Source organism: Pseudonaja textilis, chromosome 3 (genome assembly GCF_049901715.1).
Source record: "Pseudonaja textilis isolate UNSWEBS1 chromosome 3, rPseTex1.2, whole genome shotgun sequence".
Taxonomy (NCBI): Eukaryota; Metazoa; Chordata; class Lepidosauria; order Squamata; family Elapidae; genus Pseudonaja; species Pseudonaja textilis.
The window spans coordinates 84,279,331-84,299,951 of record NC_141992.1 but is presented as its reverse complement, the minus strand read 5'-3'; the positions used below and the strand labels follow the sequence as shown (position 1 = coordinate 84,299,951).

Sequence of the window (20,621 nt, the reverse complement as noted above, 5' to 3'; positions counted from 1 at the left end):
AAGAACACCCAGCTATAGCAAGAATTGGAATCCAATGTTGGAATGACTCTGCAGGGTTTCTCGGTATGGACAAGGCATCCAAAGTTTATTTAACAGTATTAAGAAGATGATTGAGCTATAAATGGCATTTATTTTTGAATAAACTTCCAGACAGGTTTCACAGCATGTTAAGTGGCACAGGTTATGCTTGCTGGTAATATGTGAGGCAGCCAGGGTGGACTATTGTAACTATCCTGGTTTTCCTCAATCTTTCAGCAGGTATCAATATCATAGAACATATCCTTCTGAACCACCAAGAGGGATTAGGCATGGGAAACCTAGTGTTGTCATTCTCCTTTCTTTTTGTCTAACCTGTATTGTCAGGGAGGAGAAATCAAGCTAGAGACCTCTGATATGTGGGGTGCTCCAGGGCCTTATGCTTTTGCTCCTCCCTTTAGTATCTATGTGAGATGCTGGATGAGACCATCCATTAATTTGGAGCCAGGTATTATCAATACACTGATATTCAGTGATAAATCTCAACCATAGGCTGAACAAGTGATGCTATCAAGATCTTATCTCGGTGACTGAAGGTTATGTGGGTCTGAATAGGGAGGAACAATCTCAATTTCAACAAGGCTAATGCCCTGGGGTATTTGAACTACTGGGAACTGGAAATGCAGAATATTTTATTCCAAAAGTTTTATTTCTCCCTTCACACTGGCACACATTGGGGGTGGGTGGGAGGGTGGTTCTTTGAAGTTCTTCCTTGCATAATTCAACTAGTGTCTCCATTTAGACTGGGAGGACAATCACTCAGGCTTTGCTTGCCTTGCCTTTGGACTATTACAATGCACTCTACATATGGCCATCTTTGAGACCACGTCAGAAACTGCAGCTGGTCCAGTATACAGTGGTACAGATGGTTATGGGGCATACCAAAATCTGTCCATGGAACGAATCTGTTTTGTAAACTGCACCAGTTACTAGTAAGCTTCAGGTTGCACTTCAAGGTATTGGTTATCATTTATAAAGCGCTACATGACATAGGGACTAATTGTTTGACGGGCCATCTATCTTCTATAGTTTCTGTCTATCCCATACAATCAGTCAATGTCACCTGGTAAGACTCAGGAAGCAAACCTTCTCTGTTGCATTGCTTGTTTGGCTGTTCAAATCTCACCGGCCAAAGGTTGACTCATCCTTCTGAGGTTGGTAAAATGAGGACCCAGATTGTTGGGGGCAATATGCTGACTCTGTAAACCGCTTAGAGAGAGGGCTGTAAAGCTCTGTGAAGTGGTATATAAGTTTAAGTGCTATCTCTATTGCTATTTCTCTTTGAAATTATACTCTCCATCAAATATTCACATGGACATCACTGACTATATTTAAACAATCCTTAAAAATATGGCTCTTCTCCCAGGTCTTGGATTAGAAACGGATGGAAATGGATTCCTTGCAAGACAACTGGTCTGTTAACGTTTATATTATTTTATTCCACATGTTTTTGGTATTGTTTTGAATTGCATTGCTGTAAATTGTCTTGCATTGTATACCATCATGAGTCATGATGAAATCAGCCTATACAAGTAATAAATAATCATGTATACAATCAGCTTTATAATACACAGAGAACAGAAACCAATCAAAGAGGAGAAATGTTCATCAGAATATATATTACAGTCTGGCTTCAACATGAATTTCAATGAAGGGATGCTTTGCTTGGTAATTAATCTGAAAATGAGCCATGCCATTAGCAGCAACATGGATTTGAATTCCTGTGCAAGCTTTGCCTTCCTTTTGTCCTGAAATGACACCCCCAATAAACCCCAGCAGGAAGTCCAGTTGGAAGGATTACCGACAAGTTCCTGTACCATAAAAGATAATTTTATTCCTTTATTTATATTCAGAAATGATATGCCACCCATTGCTATGAATGTCTCATAAAATGTATAATAAAAATGGTAAATCCAGAAATATAAAACATTAAAAAACTAAAACATTAATCTGCCTGGATAAATAAAACTGTTTTCAACTCATTCCCAAATTGTTGATAGAGAGGGGGCTTTTTTTCACCTTCAGTAACTACGTGGTTTCATAACTTAGAGAAGCATTAAAAAACAGAATTAACCACTCACATCTATCCATGGCAAAATGAGCAACAAGCATACATCCTTTGTTAGACTGGATATACAAGAATAGAAAATCTACAAGTAACTAACTTCTGGAGGAAGAAATTTCAGGTTGAAAACTGGTGAGGAATGAAAAGCTGGCTTTTCGAACCTTTCTGGACAATGAGGTTATTTGAGATCACCCAGATATACTCCAGAGAGCTGCCCCCACAAGGAGACTGGAAGACTGTTGCCTCCAGAGGGTTTAGAGTTCTGAGAGACAAGAGAACATTGTTCAAACCCTGCTTGGTATCTTCAAAAGGACATTAAGTTTGCATACTTCTTTTTCTAATGGCTTTTAGAAATTGCTAGTTAGCTGCTTTTCAGCTATTAGAAATCTTTGGGTCATCAAATTTGGCAGCTCTGTTTAAGTTTTTATTTAAATTATTGGAATAAACAGCAAAAAAGTAATTAAACCTTGGTTTTAGGAAGTTGCAAATGGACTAAGGGTCTAGTTAAATTTAAAATAAGATTTTAGAATTAATTGTAAATTAATTATTTATTAATTGGAAAATTCTTTTTTTTTTAAAAAAAAGCATGTTAAGATAATATTTTAAAAATTGGACACCAGAGGGAACTAAATATTACAATTAAGGGAGAACATATAAATTTCATTTTCAGAATGGAGCAAAATATTCTAACATTGGACATATTAAAGCAGGGGTTCAAACCCCCGGTCCATGGACCAGCACTGGTCCATGGCATGCCAGAAACCTGGTCAACAGAATCTTGGAAACAAGAGAAACCCCATCCATGGGATGCAGGCAGAATGTGAAATCATGCCCCCTCTGGTCTGTGAAAAAACCTCTCTCCTCGGAACCAGTTCTGGTACCCAAAAACCTGGGGTCTGCTGTATTAAAGGATATTTTTGGAAAATATTAACTCTGAAGTTAATATTTATAGTGTCAACAGAGACATATATACCTCTGTGTGTCTAAAAGTGTATTGGTATACTGTGTCTAAAAGATGTTATAGAAGAGGAACATGTTTTACCTGCCAAGATCAAGACTGAGTTAGAAGTGGATTTAAAAAATGACAGGCTACACTTGAATGTAAAGAAAGACATGGAAAAAAGACATTCTATTGGACATATCAAAGAAACCATGTTTGATTTAATAATTATAAGAGATATACAAACAATAAACCAACAGAATGATCTGGATAATTTTCCTATATTAGATTTACAAAAGAGGTGTGTTAAAGTTGTGAACAATCTCATGAGAAGGGACAAATAATTTTAAAAAATCAAGTTCTGCAACATTATTTAAATGGAATAAAGTTTAAGATTGATAGGAATAAAAGGAAAGAATATAAAAATTAGTTTATTTGATCAAGGGTCATATAAGATTTGTTGTCATTTCTGTTAGCCTGAATGGATTTTGGCCGACACCGAAACTGAAATGATTATGCTTTATGGATTCATTTAAAAATAAAAAGATGGGATGTGGAAAGAAGAGAGTATTTTAAGAGAAGTTGACAAGTTACTAAAATTGTTGATAGCCATTGTGATGAAGGTTGGAAATCACTTATTGATTTATTTTTCTTTATTTTTCTTTACATTCTTTTTCTTTCCTTTTTCTCTTCTCCACCTTCTATTTTTCTTTCTATTCTTCTATTTTTGTTTAAGTTTACATTTGTTTTATTATTAAATTACAGCCTTTCATAAGATTACTATATTGATGGATGCTGAAAGTCTGTTAGTAACCCAGGTACAAATCATTTATGTTTTCTAAATTAACATATGTTATTAATGACCTTAGAAGGCAACCAGCCATTCATGAAGCTGTACCAACACAAACAATGTTCACCAACAGTACTGCCAATTTCTGGGCCATCAGAATTTCTTGGACTGTCTTCCATACCATTTTCATCAAAAATTTCCATTCCAGTAATTGAATCTACTTATGCCTATGTCTCTCCAAAGACAGGCCTCTCTCCTATATGAGGTAGGGATGCACCTCATTTACCAGTTAAAATAAATAAAAGAGCTTCTTTACTTTCAACTTTATATGGTTTTTGAATACGATGATGTTGAAAGGCTGTCAAAATGCCTTTCTTCTGAGGATTCAATTTTCCCGATGGGAGAGCTCCAGCGCAAGGATATGGACAACTGCTTGAAAGCTGGATCTTTTTATTTTTCAGGAAGGCAAGAGATAGCAAGAAGTCTGCGTTCCTGGGCTAGCTACCTTTATATGGTAAGTCCCTGATTTTTATACCTTGTTTCTCCTTTTGTGTGTGCGTGCTTGTGTTTGTATTTCTTAATGTTTTAAATCCTGTCAGGGGTTGTTCTTGATTTCCGCCGGAGGGTAAACTCCGCGGGGTGCGGAAGGCAAACTTTGCGGGGTGGTTTGATTGTATTATCGGTTTCATCCTAATCTCTTTTAGATTAATGGTTTCTTATATTTGTTTTGTAGCAATCTCCTGTCTGTCTCCTTTGTGATATATTTTGTGTCTTTTGTCTGTTTGTTTTGCTGATTTGGCATGTCTTGCGTTTGTAAGGGTTTTCTTTTCTTGTTTCCCCAGTTTTCTTAATTATTTGGGCTTTTGTCTAAGGGGCTTCTTTAATACCTTTTATTTGATTCCTTTTCCTATGCAAGTTTGTTTTATGGCTGGCCTGATGTTCCCTTTGGGCTTTTCCTGCTTGGGTGACACCACTGTCCTCGTGAAGCTCCCTTTCCACAATGATATGCAGGTTGCCTCAGATTCAATCCCATCCATAAAGAGCACGTCTCAAATTACTTGCCATACACTAAGTAAATAAATAAAAGGCTAAATTACCTTTATTTTACTTCAAAGTATCTCCCAAATTTTATCTTATTTGTGTGATCTGACATATGGGGTCATATACAAATATTATTTTTTCTCTATTTCATCTACTTCTCTCAATACATTTAAATAAAAGTACATGTGAGAACTTAGCTTGCTAGAATCAACATGGCCTGCAAACAGCACATGTAAGGTACTGTGATCCCCAGAAAAGTCACAGCTGCTTTAAAAAGTACTAAGACAGGTGCTATGTTCACATGATAAAGCTCTTTTTTTAAAAAAAAATCATAATATTATATAAGCAAAATAGAAATCACCTTAGCGTAATAGCCTAGCTCAGAATGCTGAACTACTATCCCAAGCAGCTTCAGCCAGGCAGGACAGTGGTAAGAGAAACGGGCATTCCAACTTTGAACTTTTGTTTCAAATATTGCAGGCAATGAAAAATGCCTCCACATTTGATGCGAAGTATCAATTAAGTCTAACACTTTGAGTAAAGTGGTTTCTGTACATGTAGAATACCAGCAAAGGGACCAAAAAATGTCTGGCTGCTCCAGACTGATAAGTAAAGTGTGGTGTCTCTTTTACAATTCTGCTTTAGTGGGATAATTGACTCAAATAATCTTCTGAGCAAATCATCCCATTGAAAGTCTACCCAACTATACTACTTACACAACATATGGATGAACACAAATTCCCTTCTCCCACTTGCTATGTTGGAAGATATTCTGGAGCAGACCAGACTGTCTAGCTCTAGAATGATGGTTTATAGTGACAAACTGTAATGGCATGTCAATAACAGCAATAAAGTTTGCACTGATATCTGATATTTTCTACCCCAAGATGACCAACCAATATTATTTAATCCTCCAAACTCTCCAACAAATGACTTCTACTCTTATCTGTGTTCCTTACAATATTTTTGGCTGTACAATAAATGGAGGGTCATGGAAGTTTCATTAAAAACCTAGCACGGTATGCTGAAAAGCTCAACTGACCTACCCAGTGCCCTCCCCTCCCCATAAAATCTGGTGAGTATGAGTGACTTATGGGTGATAACCAGTGTTTTGACAGACATTCAACTCCTTTTCAACATGACCAGTCATACAGTAGAAAAGCAGCAAACTGGAACTACCAAACAATTAATTAGCTTTGATCCAAAGATGCAGCCCAAATGATTTTGACCTACTACGTACACACTGCATAGAAATCCAAGTCCCTTTCAATTCTTAAATAAGCATACCTGTCATCATTATTAAACACAACAAATCCTTTGCCAGCACGTCCAAATGCTACCTGATTGTTATTGTTATCCCACCAGTTTGTAATTGGCTCCTTACTGACAAAATTTCGGAATATCACCATGTTCCTGAAATGGAAGAAAAATGGGTAAGGCTAAGGAATGTATGCGCCTTTACACAATCTGGTAACTATAGAAAGTACCGGAATATTATCTTGATAGACATATGCAAGATCAGTTGCTAGGGCAGGCAGGAATAAAAACAGTTTAAATTCACAACAGATAGATAATACTAGACTCAGACTGACACCTCCCTAATTCAATGAAGTATAAGGAAGAGGAAGAATTACAGCACAATCAGATTTGCAAGATTCTGAAATTATAGCCAATTTTAATCAAAGTAATTTTTGCTTTCATGGGGACTTGATTTCCAGGTCTGGACTACCTAACGGGGCTGACATTAATTTTATAAATCTGTTTATGTAAGAAAAGGTGAAACATATAATTCAGTGAATAAAGGAGGTATCTGTCTGAGCTCCAAATATTATGTCTGTTGTGAACTTAAAATACATTTTGCTATTGCCACATTGACAATTGATTTTGCATATCTTTCTTGCTGTCTACATTAACTTTTAGACATAACTCCTATTGTTCTGAAGTCCACAGATTAAGGGAATTACAGTTCAAACATCTGTACAGCATTTTGCAGGGAGAGGCATCTTTAAAATCTATCCACTTACTTAGGGAAAAAAATCTGGGTTATTTGAACCCTAGATATACAGAAGAACAAATTTACTCTCAAGAAGGCTCTGTATAAGCTAGCATTGAAAGCATTTACTGAATTTCATCCCAACGGTGCTCACAGATCCAGCCATTGCCACAAGTTTCATCTGCATAAATTGTCACAGGTTTAATGGATCCATCACTATCGCTTGGTGGCCCAACCCAATCATTCAAGTCCTTGTTTTAAAAAATGCATATCATTACTAAATCATAAGAAGCAAGACATGCACCCGCTAAATAAATATCTGCATTCCTTCATAATATTTGTCTTTTAAACATTTCTAGGAGCAGCAGTCCTAGATTCTGGAAAGCCAACAAGGTTCTTTTTACAATTTATGCAAGAATTTGAGAATCAGTGAAACTTAAAAAAAAAAAAAACTAAGCTGACATTGCAACATCTACTAAGCTAAAATACTTACAAAAGTTAATTTTCCCTACCATATGTGAATGTTTCTGTGCAAATATTTTTAAAATGAAATTATACAATTCATATTTTGTATAAACTAAAATCTAAACGGTTGCTCATCTGTTAAACAGCTCCCAGCAGTTTAACGATGAATACAAACAAAATAAATGGATAAAAATATAAAATACGATTAAAATGTTGCAATAAAACTAACACTAGTAAAGACAGGAAAACAACAATTACAATCTGTTTTCAAAGTGATGGGACTATCTTTTAAGATACAGTGGCTTAGAAATAAATTGAATGCATTTTAAATATCATTTTTTTTGTGAAGCAACAAAAAGTTACCGTTCCATTCTGGATATCTTTAGGCCACCAGTAGCTCGACATGATTCCTGTGAATCCATAAGGATGAGCAAGCATAAACCCTACTGCCATCTTATAAAGTCTATTAAATAGATAAAATAAGAGTTCTGGTATAAATGTGTTTTCAGATACAGAAATGAACCAACATAGAATAGATAACTTGTTTGAATGGAATGTTGAAAGCAGGTGACAGGCACTCTCACAAAATGGCTCCCATCTTAGATGTGAGCCCTCAGCTTACCAAAAAGTAAATTGATACAGTTGCTCCCTATTATCTCCCTTGACCCCTGATGTTCCCAACAATCACAGCTTATTTTTATCTGGTTTCCTGGGCAAGTGAGCTCATTTCCAAATAAAGCATCTGGTGTAGCCCCCAATGTTTAGAAGTAATTTGCACTTAATAACCAGCAATTTAGTGACTATATGGAATTACAACAGATCTATAAAATGTTATTTATGACCTAGATTCAAAGTTCCAATGATCAGCCCCTCCCCCCCACAGTCACATGATCGCATTTTAGGCTCATGGCAACTGGACCACATTTATGGCCATGTGACTGCAATTTACAACCTTTTTTTGTCAGGAATTGGCATTTTCCTACAAAAAACACCCATTGCAAATGGGTTCACTTAACAACTGCCACATTCACTGAACAAGCGCTGCATTTGCTCAACAATCTCTTCAAAAAATTGAATTAAATTATTATTAAATTATTTGTAAATTAAAGACTACTTCTACTCTCTGATCTTATGTGGATCCCAGAGGTATTTCCATAAAGATGACGGTAGAAGCCCAAGCTTTCTTTTGTAGCATGAGAACTTTTATGGAGATACAGGAGGAGAAGATTTAGACTACACCTGGTAGATGTGATAATCATCACCACCATATTTAATATCATCTATAATGAGCCTCGGTGGTGCAGTGGTTAGAGTACAGTACTGCAGGCTACTTCTGCTGACTGCCTGCTGCCTGCAATTTGGCAGTTCAAATCCACCAGGCTCAAGGTTAACTCATCCTTCCATCCTTCTGAGGTGGGTAAAAGGAGGACCCAAAATTGTTGGGGGCAATATGCCGACTCTGTAAACCACTTAGAGAGGGCTGTAAAGCACTATAAAGCGGTATATAAGTCTAAGTGTTATTGCTATTACTATCTTACTCTTCTGTTCAAAAAATAAGAATATGTCTATACTGCAAAGATTTTCCAGTGGTATATCAAGGATGAAATTCCATCCATACTTTCCTGAGATTACACCCAACTGAATACAATGTGATTTATTTTCATATAAATATGTTCAGGAAAATGAGGGAAAGGGTATATTCCGTGTTTGTTTTTAGGCTGCTAAGGGTCGCAGCAGCAAATCAATGAATTCCTGAGCTTGTTAATACAAAAGAATACATGAGATGCCTTAACAATTTGAATGTCATTAATTTATGGGACTGCTTTTGGAGAAAGACTTTTTTAAAAAAGAAATCAGATGTGTTACAATTTGGCCACAAGCTGGAGCATAGAATCAAAATTCAAAGAGCCTCTAATTCAGTAGCCACCCAGCTATCAAAACTCTACATTTTAGGTTTTGCCTCTGCCAGCATGGAGCAAATCTTTCATATCTAGTCTTAAATGGCGGCTTTCAATTTGACTATGAAATCTGCACAAATTTCACTTGGAATTGAGAAAACTACCAATTTCAAAATCAAAGGAGACAAAAGAAATTCAATTACTACTCCTGAAGCTATGTAATTTTAAAAAAAAAATCTTGACCGTAGAATACAAGAAAGCATTTCGTGCAAATGTATACAATAACCAGGTTTACTGAAAGTAAAGTATGGTTACTCCTCTAACAGAAAGCATGTATGTTGTATGTGAAAATTACCTCCTCTCTAAACTATGTGTCTTCCCTTTTGAGAAATAATGCGACAATCACATACATTTCTCATTGTATCCCAGCTTTGCTTAAGTTGATTCCGTGGAGGATGTAAAAACCACCTTTTTCACAGGCTCCTCTTCACTGAATTGCTCAAGTCAGCTTTTGGAGCAGAAATGTCTAAAACCAGATGTCTGAAACTGGAATTCTAAATAGTATTAATTTGTAAATTACTAATGGGAAGACTTTTAAAACTTTTGATGGGATGGGCACCATTTGGGTTTGAAATTTAATTTGCAACTACAAAACAGCTTTTATAAATTATGCTAAAAATAAGGCAGGGTTACCTAGGGTTCCAAAAAGTGAGAATAGAGGACTCACCACTTCCATGTCCCTTTTGGTTGTCGTGATTATCAACAAAGACGAAGGCTATATTGGATGGCATCATATGCCAGCTTTCTCCCCGGCTCCTAAATCAGGAAGAAATAAGAATGTATTTACAAGACATTTCATAGTAGGCCTATTTAGAAGGATATGATCCAGCCCTTTCAATTTGAGAACCACAGTTCACAAGCTTTCCATCAAAAGCCCACACTTACTGCACCACAAAAAAAAATGTAGGCACAAAGGTACATGTACCCTCCTCTTACACCTCGATCCCTATCTGGTCCTGGTTAGTGTCAAAAAATAATTACTTCAAATTTGCCATCTTTTCTCCATTCCATTTGCGAAGAACAGTCCCCAGCTGCATGCCATATTTAAATTCAGTCACGCGGCCATTTCTGAAGTATTCAGAGCTTTGGACTGCTTCACTGCCCAAATAAATTACCTAGAAAAAAGCCAAGAAAAGGTATAGAAGGAATAAGAGAAAGGATGTTAACCCTGGAGCCATCTTTGAGAATCTTCAGGGTGGTCACAACAAGGCTGGCTGGAGCTGTGGGAAAGGGATGTGGGGGAGTAGAGATAGAGAGACCTGATTGGGGTATGTGATGGTTGTGTGTAATGTGGGGAGGAACTTTGGATTTTGAACTGGGGGGGGGAAACCTGGGGGGACTTCAGATTCGGGTTTTCCCCAGCTGTGCCAATATAACATGCCTAATAAATCTATATTTTGAGGAACCCTGCCTTGGAGTTTTGATATCCTATGGACGGTTACTTGGAACCCTGACAAAGGATTCCTAGAGAGAGCATATCTGGCAAGGTGATCACTTCCTATTATACTGTGTATTGACTCATTCTTAAAAGTGATTTAGAGATTTCAAACACTTAATCACCCAATTAGTTTTTGGCATGAGCTTTGGGATTATCTTAGGCCAATCGTGCACCAAATGTACTAGTTGCAATTATACCTCTTCCCAAACAAATTTTTCATAGTTTCAGGCATGCTTTGGTGATCCTTCTGCAATGTCTCACCACTAAGAAAGGAATATATATGGATAGGGAGCATTACAGTGTTTCTGCTGCATAATCTTGAACGTGGAGACCTTTTCTCAACAAGACTAGATTAACCTCTGCACTTTTAGGCAAGATGCTTGGCATGAACTTCAGTAGTAGATTTTTAAAAGGAAGAACCAGCACTCCGTAATAACACGTATATATCTTGTTATATTTACTTAATCGCAGCTTGTTCTATTAATTTCAACTCACCATCATCGTGATTAGAAAAAAGGGCTATACATTCAAAAACGCTTTCTTCTACGTTTTAGCTCTTGCCCTTTTGAAATTCTACCTTTTTGTAAATAATGTAAATACCTCAAGATTTAACTCAACAAACCTCCCATTTTCCATTGTCTTAGCTAAGTTTCTCAAATTCATTAATTAAAAAAATAAAATAAAGGTTTGTAAATCTAGATCCTAGAATTTACATACATGCCAACAAGCACATTAAATCTTCTAGTCCTTTAAGTTAATGCCTTAGAATTGATTTGTAAAGAATTGCTTTTCTGAAACAGACCAAATGTCTATTGGATCTTAAAATCACTAGAGTTGCAATCTGATCTGAAATTAATAATGAGCAGGCACATATTGTATTACTGTAGATCCTTATTTTGTGAGCTACTGACAATCGAAGGATGGATGGATAGATAGATCAGATTTGTTGACCTTTGGCATATTACTCTTCCTAAGACCCCCCAGTTCACACATTTTAAGGAGGTAGCAAGAGAACACATTTGAAACACATGAACCTTTTAGAAGAATAGACAAATACTGGGAATTTTCTTTGTATTATTATTATTATTTACCTCTTGTTAGACGAAAGGTCAGGAACCTTTGGTGAACCGTTGGGCATTGAGGTTATTTAGCTTGCTTAAAATAACATTTATGTCCTCGGGCCTTACGTGCTTAGCAGCATCAATTCGGAACCCTGCAACGCCAAGGTCGATCAGGTGGTTCAAGAAGTCTATTATTTTTGAACGTACATCGTCTTTCCACTGGGAAAGGTCAAGGAGTCCATAGAGTCGACAGTAACGGACCTATTCATATGGGAAGAATGATTACTATAACCATACCAAAAAGGAAAAATCAATCTGATTTGGGAAAATGTTGAAAGGGTGAAAGAATTAAAGTCCCCAAAGCCCCATGAGCCACTCTCCATAGCTGGATATATGACCCCAAACTTCAAATGCCTTCAAATATGCTCTGAGATGCCACAAAATGAGAGCCGAGAATCTCAGAATGTCCAATGGGACTTGTCCATACTGTTTGCAACCATTTACAACACAGCCCTCTACTAGAATAAAAGTGGCTTGTTTTTTCTCCTTTTTAAGGTACGATTTTGTTTGTTTCGTTTAATTTTTATCCTGCCTTTCTTAGTTTATAAGTAACTCAAGGCAGTGAACATAACTAATATTCTTATTAATACTCTTAATTCTCCCACAACAGCAACTCTGTGAAGTGGTTTGGAATGATTTGCCCATGAAAAAGGTGGAATTTGAACTCATCCTCTCCTGGTTTCCAGCCCTGATGCCTTAACCACAAGTCCTTTTCATTCACACAATCACTCTGATCACAAGGAGTTCAGCCACATTCACAAAACTGGTTACATTAGATGATATCAGACAATCAAAAATCCTCCTTTGATTTTTTTTAAACAAATCTAATCTCATATTGCTGTCTCTCATTCAATATCTGCATATATCTAAAAAGGTGCAGGATAGTGGTGGGAGTCCATTTCTTTACTACCAGTTCTGTGGGCGTGGCTTAATTTGTGGGTGTGGCTTGGTGGTCAGGTGACTGGGTGGGCATGGCTTGGTCATGTGACCAGATGGGTGTGGCTTTGTGGTCACATGACTGGGTGGCATGGCTTTGTGGCCATGTGACTGGGTGGGCGTGGCCAGGTGACCATGTGACTGGCAAACCAAATACAAGTGGTCCTCTCTTATTGGCCGGTTGCTTAGCAAGTGTTCTAATTTATGACTGATCTCCCCAGAGCTACTTGACCGGTTTTTGGAGCTTTGATAGCCATACGCGCGCACGCACACACACACACACACACTTCTAATCCTGCTATTCTATGATTCTGTAAGGATCTCCTGCTGGAGGAGGGGGTTGGACTAACACTAGATGATCTCCGAGATCCCTTGCAGGCCAGTCCTAGATTGCTGTGCTGCTTCAAAGAGTCTTCTGAAGCCAGGGTTTGTGTCCTTCCTTCCTCTCCTTTTTTTTCCTCTCCCCCTCCCTCTTTCCATGTATTTATCTATCCATCCATATATCTCACTCACTTTTTCCTCTCTCCCTTTCTTTCTTTCTTTCTGTCCCTTCCTTCCATCCCCCTTTGTCTACTTTTCTTCCTTTCTTTTCCTTTCTCTCTCCCTTTTACTTTCTTTCTCTCCCTTTCTTTCTTGCTCTTTCTTTCTTTCTTTCTTTCTTTCTTTCTTTCTCTTTTCTTTCTCTCCCTTCCTCTTTCTTGCTATCTTTCTCTCCCTTCCTCTTTCTTGCTCTTTCCTGCTCTCTATCTTTCTCTCCCTCTTTCTTTCTTGTTCTCCCTTCTTCTTTCTTGCTCTTTCTTTCTTTCTTTCTTTATTTCTTGCCCCCCCACCACACACACACCTCGTCTGGGACAAACTGAATGATCCAGCAGCTCTAGTCAGCACCGGGTGGCGGAAAAAGGAAAAAAGTACCTCCATGCGCAGCGGCAACAGTGGTGCTTTGCGCACTATCCCTGGACCTCTTTTTCTTTCTTTCTCTTTTCTCTTTCTTTTCTTTCTTGTCTCTGTCCCTTCCTCTCTCATTCCTGCTTTTTCTGGCTTTCCCTCTTTCTCTCTCTCTCAAAGCCACAGCTGGGCCAAGCACTCTTCGCTACTTTCATTTCTTCTTTTTGGAATCAAGACTGGCTGAACAAGGATCACCAGCCGTGCTGGAAGCATCCCTTCAGGTGACCCTTCTCCTCCTCGGGTGTGCCCGCCATCCTCCCAGCCCTGCCACGGCTGCCGGTCGCGAGAGGAGGGGAAGGGGGAGACGGGTCGCCCAAAGAGGTGCTTCCAGCTGGCTGGCAATCCTTGTTCAGCCAGTCTGGATTCCAAAAAGAAGAAATGAAAATAGCAAAGAGCACCAAGGAAAGCCCAGCTGCGGTTTTGAAGGAGACACACACACACACACACACACACAGACACAGAGAGTGGGAGAGAGAGAGGGAAAGATAGAGACCCGGTTGCTTCGCTATTCCCTGCCATCACCCTTACCTTCTCAAGCCAGGCGAGGGAGAGGAGGGTGAGGGGCAGGACCAGCCGCTTCAGGCAAGGTGAAGAGGCATTGACCAAACATGATCAAGTAGAAACCTGGAAACGGCGGCTCTCGGCTCAGCCGGCCCGAGGAGTTGCTGCAGGCATATTGCGACAAGAGGGGCGAGAAGCCCCAGGACATCCACCCACCAACCTGCTGGCTGGCCGGGCCGGGCCGGTCTTGGCTGGAAGAGGCGCATCCGCCGGGAAAGGGAAGAAAACATGTAGTGGCTGCACTCGCAGTGCGCACGTGCAGCAGCCCTGGGACAACCACCTGAGCTGCCATGGCCACCACTTGGTAGGAAAAGCTAGGAGAGCGACTGGGACAAGCGGGCGACCCGGTTCAAAGTCATAGCCAGCCAGGGGTCGCCACCGGTTCGGCGACCCACACCAAATCACCGCTGCCGGTGCAAACCGGCTGAATATCCCCTCTGGTGCAGGAGTTTGCAAAGTCCTTAGAGCATATCACAAAATTGTCTTTTATGTATTCTATGAAGCAGCCAACATATTTACATAAGTGTTTGCTATCAACAAGCACAATTGCCTTAAGAGTGCTCTTTCTCCCCTCTTTCAAAGATTGAGTATACTCACAAATCTGTGCTCATTTTGGCATTTTCATCTTCAAGAGCAATTAAGGTTTTGCTTCAAAAATGGAAAACTGAATTTATCTATAGCAAACCACCACTTGTAATAATAAAACTTATACCACCACAGGACACATCAAAATCTACCTGAATAGGATCACTGTAGTTTTCAATATCTCCACTGGGCGTTTTACATATTGGATCATTAAAATCAAATCTCAAATATGGGACAGAAGGAAAATCATGGTGCTCTGCACTGAAATAGCTGTTACAGATTCCACGGTTGCCAAATCCGGCTGCAGAGTTCAGCATATGGTTGAATACAGCATCCACATAAATAGGGACCTATTGTAGATACAAGCGAAATATACATAGTTACTTGATCATAGACATGCCTTTTTTCTTCTTTTAACACAAGGTCTTTCCTTATACACAAAGCATTCACAATATCAACTGAAACACTTGCATTTGAAAATGACCAAGCCTTAAGAAGGAAAAACTTGTTCAAAATATAAAAATAGTTACATTTTACCTAGAATACAATCCTCTTCTCTATTTTCTGTTCTTCCTTTTGTAGTCTTCATCTAAGACAATCTTCAGCCATTGATAATTAGCTATCAGCACATTAATGATTACATACTCAGGAAAGCAAAAAAATGTACATAATCTGGTGTTGCTAACATAAGTTTTCTACTAAAGCTAGGAACATGAACTTTGCCCAAGGCAAGAGAAAAATCTAGGTGTTTTCATTTTCATATTCACAGAAATGGGAGAAAATGAGTATTAGCCTTTGTAAGTTTCACCCTCCTGTTTAAATATAATCCGATTCTTGCAATGCCGGTCAATAACTCATTCAATCTGTAATGCTATCTTTATATTTCGTTTAAATGGTTGACTGCAGAAATTTAACATTCTTAAACTTATTTATTTTTCTTGGTCGTCCCTGGTTGTTTATTTAAAAAAAAATAAAAAAAATAATAATCAGAATCTTAAACATTCTTTGGGAGTGTCTGGGCTGGTTTTAATAACATATTAAAGGATTTTTTTTTATATTTTGTTTTGTTTCTGTATAAGGAATTAGGTGGTTCATGCTTTGGTCTACAGATTTTTCTATGGATCAATTTACAATTAGCACTTGCCAGATTCAGAGGAATGTCTTTTTTAATGCAATTTCCACATTTTGCAAACTGTGTCCCACTTCAAATGTTATATTAGTACAGATGATACTTTTCCCAATTTCAACCAATGCCACTCCAAAAATTTATATATAAATGAAACAAATAAAAAGGCATAAGACTGTCTCATTCTTTCAGTAGGTACATCAAAAGGAAACATAATTTCTTACGTTAATGTAGTTCTTCTATATTACCAGAGCAGCATATTATAAAGCTACGAATATGCAGCTGCTACATTATGGGCCCATCCATCCAACTTCTTTTCCCCACCTTGTACACATCCTAATTTACATTGGCTGAAGTCATATCCTGACATCAAAGCCTCCATCTTGTTGTCAGCCTTTTGCTCAGGTATTCCAACAGAAAAGTGGTGTTTTCCCACAGCAATATATTCTTGATCCTCCCAGAAAGAGCCTTCAAAGATCAGTAACTTGCTGGATTTTAACTGGTTTATTCAGGAGTGGGCCTCAAAATTTTTAGTTTGGTTCTCTGCCCGGTTGCTGGCTGGGCGTGACCTAATCGGCCTCCTGCACCACAGCGGGGGAGCTGTTTTCGCCCTCTCCAAGGCTTTCCTCAAGCCTCTGAGAGGGCAAAAACAGCCTCCCCAGGCTCCGGAGGCCCTCCAGAACTTCTGGGAGGCCATTTTTCACCCTCCCCAGGCTCTGGAGGCCTCCTTGAACCTCTGGGGGAGTGAAAATGGCTCCCTCCTCCGGATGTCAACTCAAAAATATTTGTCGTCTTTTAAGAGCTGTCAGCAGAAAGGGAGTGGGGGTAGTAATACATACCTTAGATAATTGCTAGGCAGCCGAAGCTTCTGGCACTCAAGTTTATTACTGGAGAACATGATTGATGACTCTTGGCTATGGATGTGTTCCATTGGAGAATATACATCCAGGGGGTGGGGGAAGACCAGGGTCAAAGGTGAAATGAATGATGTGTGTCAGTGCCGGCTGCACTCCGGTAATGCCAACAAGTTCACTCCTAATAAATGATTTGTTTTTAAAACTCTGAGAGATGCGGCTAGAGGCTCATGATTCAAATGGGGTGGATCGACGGAGCCCTGACACTGGAGGCCCTCTGGAGGCTGGAAAGGGGAGTGTTTCTGGCCAGAAACGGGAGTGGATGCTCCGGAAGTCTTGTTTTTCACCCTCCCTGAGCCTCCACACAGACCCTGTACTTACCTGGCATCCAAAACAAGCTGCATGGAGACTCCTGGGAGGGGCAGGGTGGGTGAGTGGGGCCAGCCAGGGGTGGGATTTACCAGTTCACCAAACCAGGGATTAAAAATGATAAATTATCTACTGGTTCACCCGATCCATGCTTCTGTGTCCATTTCTGTTGTGGCTGGCATAGAGGCTGGAGTGCTCTCTTTCATCCCTTTCAGGTTCTTTTTTTTTGTGTGTGGCTTGGTCAGGGGACCCTCAATGTAATGGAAAACCATTACAAAGGTGCTTGTTCCAAAGGTGCTTTTTCAAGAGGCAACTGGACTTTCTGATTTTTCTTTGAGGACGTTTCGCTTCTCATCGAAGCAATGAGGACAACCATGACCTGGATGACTGAGAATCTCCATAGACATTTAGTAATACACTCAGGGGTGGTCTTCCACTAGATTTCCCAGGGTAAGTTTTCCACATCCATGGCATACGACTGTGGGAGAAGTGACCAACAATTGTGTTCCTAATCTCTGGTTTTATTTAATAAAATGTTGCAAGGGTTGCACATTTCAGAAGGGGGAATATGTATTATTTTCAATAAATAATGTTGACACGTTCACTTCTATGATCTCTACAACTGCCTCTCTTCCTATGGCCTTTGTTAAAGCTTAACAAAGTAACTTAACAGGCACTGCATGACTACAGTCACTATTCCAATTAAGATCCCAATGCCTTACCCACTACATTCTTCTCTATCTGCCAGCTTCTCTCTTCCCCACGGCTACGGCAGCATTTTTAGAACATCATTTCCCTTTTATCTCAAAGATTGAAAGAAAACACACCCCGATGGCTGGGGAATGAGCCCAGTGCTAATGTATGACTCAAATCTTCATTTCTTTCAGGACAATATGCAGAATGACACAATTGTTTTCACTCAACCGAATACAAAGTTGTGCCAATACTAGAGCAATTTAGCAGTGATTTTTTGGGGTGTTAGCATTACATGAATATATGTCAAAATGACATCTGGATAAAGCTGATGCTTACCATAAAAATACTAACCCAGCAAAGTCTGAGAACATTATTATATAACATAGAACGAGGATTGGAAACACACATATAAACAGTGCAATGTGATGAAGACATTTTGGTGAGAAGCAAGCTTGGAAATTGACTTGGCTGATGGATCCTTTTTAGACTATGTCCTCCTACAACTTTCAGACTGATCCAGACTATAGGAAATTGTTTAATTATAAAAAAAATATTTTATAGCAAAAATGATTCTATTACTTTAAAATTTTCCCCCAAGGAAATTTGAGGAACTAGAATGTTTTATTATATAGAATCAATTCTATCTAATAAGAACTTCTGGTCTAGAAAATTGGATAAATATAAGACACCATTAAAAAAAAAAAACAACTTCCCCTTATGACTGCCTTTAACCTCACATCTCCTGTACCCCTCAACTAACCCCTAAAGTAATGAAGGCCACTTACTCCAACATTGTTGCATCTAGTCACCATATCTCTGAACTCACTTTCATTTCCAGAGCGTGAACATAACTTGTAACTAACTGGCTGGTATCTCTCCCACCATGGTCTCCAGGGATTCATAATTACAAGGTTTTCATTTGGAGGAGAAACCTAGCTATTCAGAAAGAGAATCAGCAGATAAAAGGACAAATATCATAGATCTTTATTGTTCAATTTTATTGACCTTACCTGTTCCAACCAATTTATAGCTTAAATATCAAGAATATCAGGACGAATATGAAAGTAACCAAAACAATGGCCAATTAAAGACGTACAAAACATTTCAAGTTTGAACTGCTTTGAACTTCAATTTGGCTGGTCAATTGCTCTGAAACCATTTTAATCTGAAAGAAGACCCTTTGAGATTCACATAGAGTCTAATATGAAGCCAGCTGTTTCAGGATAAACTACTTCTATAAAAACTGAAAATGGGATTGTAATATCTGTTTTGAATTCAACGTTGGGAGATTTAATCTCAAAAAGGTTTAAATTTGAAATCTTTTGCTCTCTTCACTAAACAATTTAACAATAATATGAAGGATTATCATTGATGTTATGAATCTGGACCCAGGAAAAGCAGAAGAGAGACAAAAGCAAATTATTCTACCTTCTTCCCATAAGCAATCCCCAACTTTTTTGATGAAAAGATTCATATGACTCCATAAAACAGTTTGCATAAGTGCAGAAGATGATATATACACATAGGCAATCACAAGTGTTTGTTTCCTGCATCTCTCACTCATATAAAATGCCAATAAGGATCACCGGTGAGTAGATTGCTTTAACCAACTCAGTGATCAAGATCCCCGTTTCCAAGGAAGGACAAGACTGTGTTCCATGAGGATGCAGTGCAGGTTGGGGAGGGTGCATGAGTATAAGGGGTTGCATGAGAGTTGTGATGAGAGTTTGGAAGGGTGCATGAGGATGCAGCATGGGTTGGGTTTGGAAAAAGTCAGGGAGGCTGTGATGTGAATCAGGAAAGGAGGTTGGTTCAGACTGGGGACAAAATGTTAAGGTGTGGAACAGAGAGAGTATGAGAGGGTGTGCAATGCAAGTCATTGAGGATGTTGGGGTTTGTGAGTGGTTGGTGCAAATGCAGAGGTATATGGGTAAGGGAGACATACCTTAGTGACTTGTAACCTTCCCTACCAACTTCCTCGCTGACTTTCTGGGGTGCCAGTAGAGAAGTTTACAAATGTCAAGCCCATGACTGCAGGGTGCTGCAACCAGTCATTATTTGACCTTGTTGCCAAGCAAACTGGATTCCATTCAGATGACCAAGAAGTTGTTAGGATGGCCAGAGTTCTGAGGACTGGTCATAACCACCATTTATTTGGCAGCTTTGTAACTTAGAATTGTCACTGAACAAATGGCTATAGAACGAAGACTCCCTCTATGTATGCTGAGCTCTTCACAACTAGCTCTATATATGTCAGAGCCAAATTTGCTTGTTCCCCTATTGCATTCAGGAAGCACTGGAGTTATTATATTATACAAGATGTTTGTGGCCCAACCTCTCTAATTAGAGGCTGTCAGATGTGCTGGGATTGCATCTTAGAAAATTTCAAGGTAGAAGGAAATATGGAAGCTCAGAGTCTATCAGTGGGTATTTAGCCATGACTAAAGAGAGAAATATACTCACCTGAATACCTGCAAATCCATGTTGGACTAAGTATCTTTCACATTCAAGAGCGATGTCAATCCAACGCCGTTCAAAAAGATGGACAATAGAGGTCCTTATAGGTTTGGGACTCGACTTGTACTGGGTCCAGTAAAGTCCCAAAGCTACCAAGAGAAACAGTAGCACAATATTCCTCATGTTCGCTTTGGCACATGGTGTTGTGTTTCTCAATAGCCTTTTGCTTTCCTGTTGGAGAACTA

At 38.9% G+C, this 20,621-nt stretch overlaps 1 pseudogene across 1 annotated transcript; it reads right to left on the bottom strand.

Moving 5' to 3' along the window:
* Nucleotides 1-109: 109 nt before the first annotated feature.
* Nucleotides 110-20,621, bottom strand: LOC113436159 (pancreatic alpha-amylase-like; annotated as a pseudogene). Its single transcript, XR_015742941.1, has 10 exons — nucleotides 20,383-20,621; nucleotides 18,705-18,851; nucleotides 15,027-15,224; nucleotides 11,818-12,048; nucleotides 10,270-10,403; nucleotides 9,922-10,044; nucleotides 7,694-7,793; nucleotides 6,995-7,116; nucleotides 6,160-6,285; nucleotides 110-1,847 (listed from the first exon to the last, which is right to left on the bottom strand). The product of XR_015742941.1 is annotated as a pancreatic alpha-amylase-like (transcript).